Genomic DNA, 5,000 nt, shown 5'->3' with positions numbered 1-5,000 from the left:
CGATCTCACGCTGTACCTCATCCATGCCTACACCGTCGCAGGCTGGCCCTATCCTCTTCAGCGCCAGGAGACGGGACCGACGGAGGGTCGGACCCATCCATCGGCAAGATGGAATGCCGAGGCCCCCCTGGGCAACAGGAGCGTGGAAGTATCCCAGGGGGGTGTCCGCCGGAAGGCGGAACCATCTCCTGACGGCGGCCCGGATGGTAACGTCGGCCGACTTCAATGCACCCACCCGGGTGCGGCTGAGGGCCAGCCCGTGGTACAGGCCAGGGAGAAGTACGTTGGTGAGAGCGTGGAGGCGCTGTTGCGGCTTCAGCGGAGCTCGGGAGATGACGTCAAGCTGCTCCACCAGGTGGCTACGTGGATTGAAGATACAGCGACCCGCCGTGGAAAATTGCAGCCCCAGGTACCGGAAGGTTTCACCCACACGCAGGGCAGGCATGGTGGTATTGCCTGCTGTGAAGGTGACATTGCTGTCCACCTTCACCTTCTTCTCGCGCCCTGACGCGACTAAGGCGAGGGTGAAACACTTCCGGGCGTTGATCTGCAGCCCCAGGTGGGCGAGGGCTGCGGTAGCTGCGTCGATGAGGGACTGCAAGCCCCTCGGGGTCGCTGCAAACAGCAAGACGTCATCTGCAAAGGCCGCAGCGTTGACTCTGCGACCGAGGATCCGAGCTCCGATGTGGGAGGGCAGTTGGCCTAAAACGTAGTCCACCGCAAAGTTGAACAGGAGGGGGGAGAGGGGATCGCCCTGGCGAACGCCCCGTGCTGGCTGCACAGACACGCCCACGCCGGCGCCGTCCGCTATCACTGTCGTGCTGCCCTCGTAGCACCGCTCGACATACTCGACAAAGCAATCCGGCAGGCCATGCGCCTTCAGCACGGGCCGAAGGGCAGCATGATCTACCGAATCGAATGCCTTGGATACGTCGATCGATGCCACAAAGACAGAGCGGCAGGAGCGAACTGCGTCGGTGAGAGCAGTGTCCAAGATGAAGGTATTTTCCAACATCCCATCCCGAGGGATGAATGCCCGCTGACGTTCGTCCACAGCACATGCGCGCATCAGGCGTGACGCGAGAACCTTGTGAAAGGTCCGCGCCAACACCGAGCAGACCGTAATGGGGCGAAAGTCAGCGGGGGATGTTGGTGCAGCCGTTTTCGGGAGAAGGGACGTCCGCGCGCGAAGCAGGCGTTCCGGAAGGGCGCGGGCCAGAAGGAAGAGATTCATCACTTTCACCAGGACTTCGTGCGGCAGGCGCCGCAACTCCGCTGGGGTAAGGCCGTCCGGCCCGGCTGCTGATCCCCCGGGCGGCAACGCGGCGGCGACCTCCTCATGTGTGACCGGCCCCCATATGCACTCGAGAGCGACAGGCTCTGAGTGCGGGAGGAGGCGGTCACGAATGAAGCCCGCGGTGGAGATGGGCTTCTTGGTGAAGAGGTCCGCCCAGAAGTCCAGCAGACCAGGGATGGCAGGTGGCGGCTGGAGCAGGGTGCCATCCAAGAGGCCGCGCACGCAACGCGCACGCGACCGTCGGAAGGCATCCTGCGTTCTCGCGTACTCCCAGCGGCGCCGCTTGCGCTTCTGCGTCGGCGGCGCGGCAGGCGGCCGCTTCGATGGTTGGCGCGGCCGCTGTGTCCTGGTGATTGATCTCTCCCCTCTGGACCCGACCGACGCAAGGGCATCCGGGAGCATGCCCAGGATGACATCGGGCGGCGTGCCCCGCCCCAGACCGATGACACGATCCAGGGCAGAGAAACGCTGGGCGGAAGCGGGTAGCCCCGCCAGATGCTCCCAGATGGCGGCGTCAGTCGGCCCCTCCGGCGGCGGCCCGGTGGTGTCGGCCGCGAAGTCCTCGGCTGCGTCGACGGGCGGCGCAGCGGCCTCGCCCGCGTCAGGCAGCGGGCTCGCCGCTCCCCGGCGGGACGCCGGCTCTTCCCCCCGACCGATCTCAAGCGCCTCCATGAATTGGCGGACAAGCTGCTTGTGGGCAGCTTGCCGCCGTCGGCACTTGATTGCCTCAAGCGTTCGGTCGGGGAACATCCTGATGAGCTCTTGATTTACAAAGAAGAACCGGGCGTCCCTCTCGAGGAACAGTTCGGCCTCTGCCTTGGCGAGCGACAGGACTTCTTCCTCCGTCCACCTCGCGCGATGCCTCTCCGTGACGATCTCCGCGTTGGCGGCCGCAAGATGTTGGCGGCGGCGATGGACCCCGAGACCGTTCTTGGTTGTAAAGCTGCGGTGGCACTCACTACAGGTATACATAGCTGCAAAAGTTACAAGATTTTCGGCACGGCCGGTTGGCCGGCTAGGTGCTGGGGGAGTTGGGGTGGCACCTTCAGCGGAAGGGCCACCACTTATTCTCTGCTTACTGCCCCCAACTAAAAAAGGGATAGTGCGAGGGGGGGGCTGGTAACCCCCCCAAGCCCCTGGTGCGGTCTTCCACTCTGCGAAATCAGCGGGCCCACGAGAAGGGGAGAAGACCGCAGGAGAGGAGAGGCTAAGAGGGCTAGGCCCATGTATTGCGCATCACTCTCCCTGCAACTATAACCCAAGGAAGGCACCTCGCAGCAGCAGCACGACTACATCAAGACCGCACTTCGAGAAGCCAAGTCATAGTTAAGAGAGTCATAGTTACTCCCGCCGTTTACCCGCGCTTGCTTGAATTTCTTCACGTTGACATTCAGAGCACTGGGCAGAAATCACATTGCGTCAACACCCGCTAGGGCCATCGCAATGCTTTGTTTTAATTAGACAGTCGGATTCCCCCAGTCCGTGCCAGTTCTGAGTTGATCGTTGAATGGCGGCCGAAGAGAATCCGCGCACCCGCGCGCCCCCGGAGGAGCACGCTAAGGCGGACGCGGCCTCGCAGCAAGGAAGATCCGTGGGAGGCCAAGGCACGGGACCGAGCTCGGATCCTGCACGCAGGTTGAAGCACCGGGGCGCGAACGCCGCGCAGGCGCGCGCATCCTGCACCGCCGGCCAGCACGAGGCCAACCAACGGCGAGAGCAGACCACGCCCGCGCTAAACGCCCGCACTTACCGGCACCCCTACGGCACTCACCTCGCCCAGGCCCGGCACGTTAGCGCTGACCCACTTCCCGACCAAGCCCGACACGCCCCGATCCTCAGAGCCAATCCTTATCCCGAAGTTACGGATCCAATTTGCCGACTTCCCTTACCTACATTATTCTATCGACTAGAGGCTCTTCACCTTGGAGACCTGCTGCGGATATGGGTACGAACCGGCGCGACACCTCCACGTGGCCCTCTCCCGGATTTTCAAGGTCCGAGGGGAAGATCGGGACACCGCCGCAACTGCGGTGCTCTTCGCGTTCCAAACCCTATCTCCCTGCTAGAGGATTCCAGGGAACTCGAACGCTCATGCAGAAAAGAAAACTCTTCCCCGATCTCCCGACGGCGTCTCCGGGTCCTTTTGGGTTACCCCGACGAGCATCTCTAAAAGAGGGGCCCGACTTGTATCGGTTCCGCTGCCGGGTTCCGGAATAGGAACCGGATTCCCTTTCGCCCAACGGGGGCCAGCACAAAGTGCATCATGCTATGACGGCCCCCATCAACATCGGATTTCTCCTAGGGCTTAGGATCGACTGACTCGTGTGCAACGGCTGTTCACACGAAACCCTTCTCCGCGTCAGCCCTCCAGGGCCTCGCTGGAGTATTTGCTACTACCACCAAGATCTGCACCGACGGCGGCTCCAGGCAGGCTCACGCCCAGACCCTTCTGCGCCCACCGCCGCGACCCTCCTACTCGTCAGGGCTTCGCGGCCGGCCGCAAGGACCGGCCATGACTGCCAGACTGACGGCCGAGTATAGGCACGACGCTTCAGCGCCATCCATTTTCAGGGCTAGTTGCTTCGGCAGGTGAGTTGTTACACACTCCTTAGCGGATTCCGACTTCCATGGCCACCGTCCTGCTGTCTTAAGCAACCAACGCCTTTCATGGTTTCCCATGAGCGTCGATTCGGGCGCCTTAACTCGGCGTTTGGTTCATCCCACAGCGCCAGTTCTGCTTACCAAAAGTGGCCCACTTGGCACTCCGATCCGAGTCGTTTGCTCGCGGCTTCAGCATATCAAGCAAGCCGGAGATCTCACCCATTTAAAGTTTGAGAATAGGTTGAGGTCGTTTCGGCCCCAAGGCCTCTAATCATTCGCTTTACCGGATGAGACTCGTACGAGCACCAGCTATCCTGAGGGAAACTTCGGAGGGAACCAGCTACTAGATGGTTCGATTAGTCTTTCGCCCCTATACCCAGCTCCGACGATCGATTTGCACGTCAGAATCGCTACGGACCTCCATCAGGGTTTCCCCTGACTTCGTCCTGGCCAGGCATAGTTCACCATCTTTCGGGTCCCAACGTGTACGCTCTAGGTGCGCCTCACCTCGCAATGAGGACGAGACGCCCCGGGAGTGCGGAGGCCGCCGCCCCGTGAAGGGCGGGGAAGCCCCATCCTCCCTCGGCCCGCGCAAGGCGAGACCTTCACTTTCATTACGCCTTTAGGTTTCGTACAGCCCAATGACTCGCGCACATGTTAGACTCCTTGGTCCGTGTTTCAAGACGGGTCGTGAAATTGTCCAAAGCTGAAGCGCCGCTGACGGGAGCGATTATTCCGCCCGAGAGCATCCCGAGCCAACAGCGGCGCGGGTCCGGGGCCGGGCCAGGTAGGTCCGTCATCCGGGAAGAACCGCGCGCGCTTGCCGGGAGCCCGAGCGCCCAAAGGGGCGAATCGACTCCTCCAGATATACCGCCGGGCAGCCAGCCAGGACACCGGGGCTCTGCCCAACAGACGCGAACCGAGGCCCGCGGAAGGACAGGCTGCGCACCCGGGCCGTAGGCCGGCACCCAGCGGGTCGCGACGTCCTACTAGGGGAGAAGTGCGGCCCACCGCACACCGGAACGGCCCCACCCCGCGGCGAGTGGAAAGGCAACCGGACACGACCCCGCCGCGGATTGCTCCGCGCGGGCGGCCGGCCCCA

At 62.8% G+C, this 5,000-nt stretch overlaps 1 pseudogene; it reads right to left on the bottom strand.

Moving 5' to 3' along the window:
• LOC126434124 (large subunit ribosomal RNA) overlaps positions 1-5,000 on the bottom strand; it is a 7,930-nt pseudogene that overhangs the window by 2,424 nt on the left and 506 nt on the right.

Source organism: Schistocerca serialis, unplaced genomic scaffold (assembly GCF_023864345.2).
Source record: "Schistocerca serialis cubense isolate TAMUIC-IGC-003099 unplaced genomic scaffold, iqSchSeri2.2 HiC_scaffold_1181, whole genome shotgun sequence".
NCBI classification, from domain to species: Eukaryota; Metazoa; Arthropoda; class Insecta; order Orthoptera; family Acrididae; genus Schistocerca; species Schistocerca serialis.
This window is presented reverse-complemented; position numbering and strand designations above follow the sequence as displayed.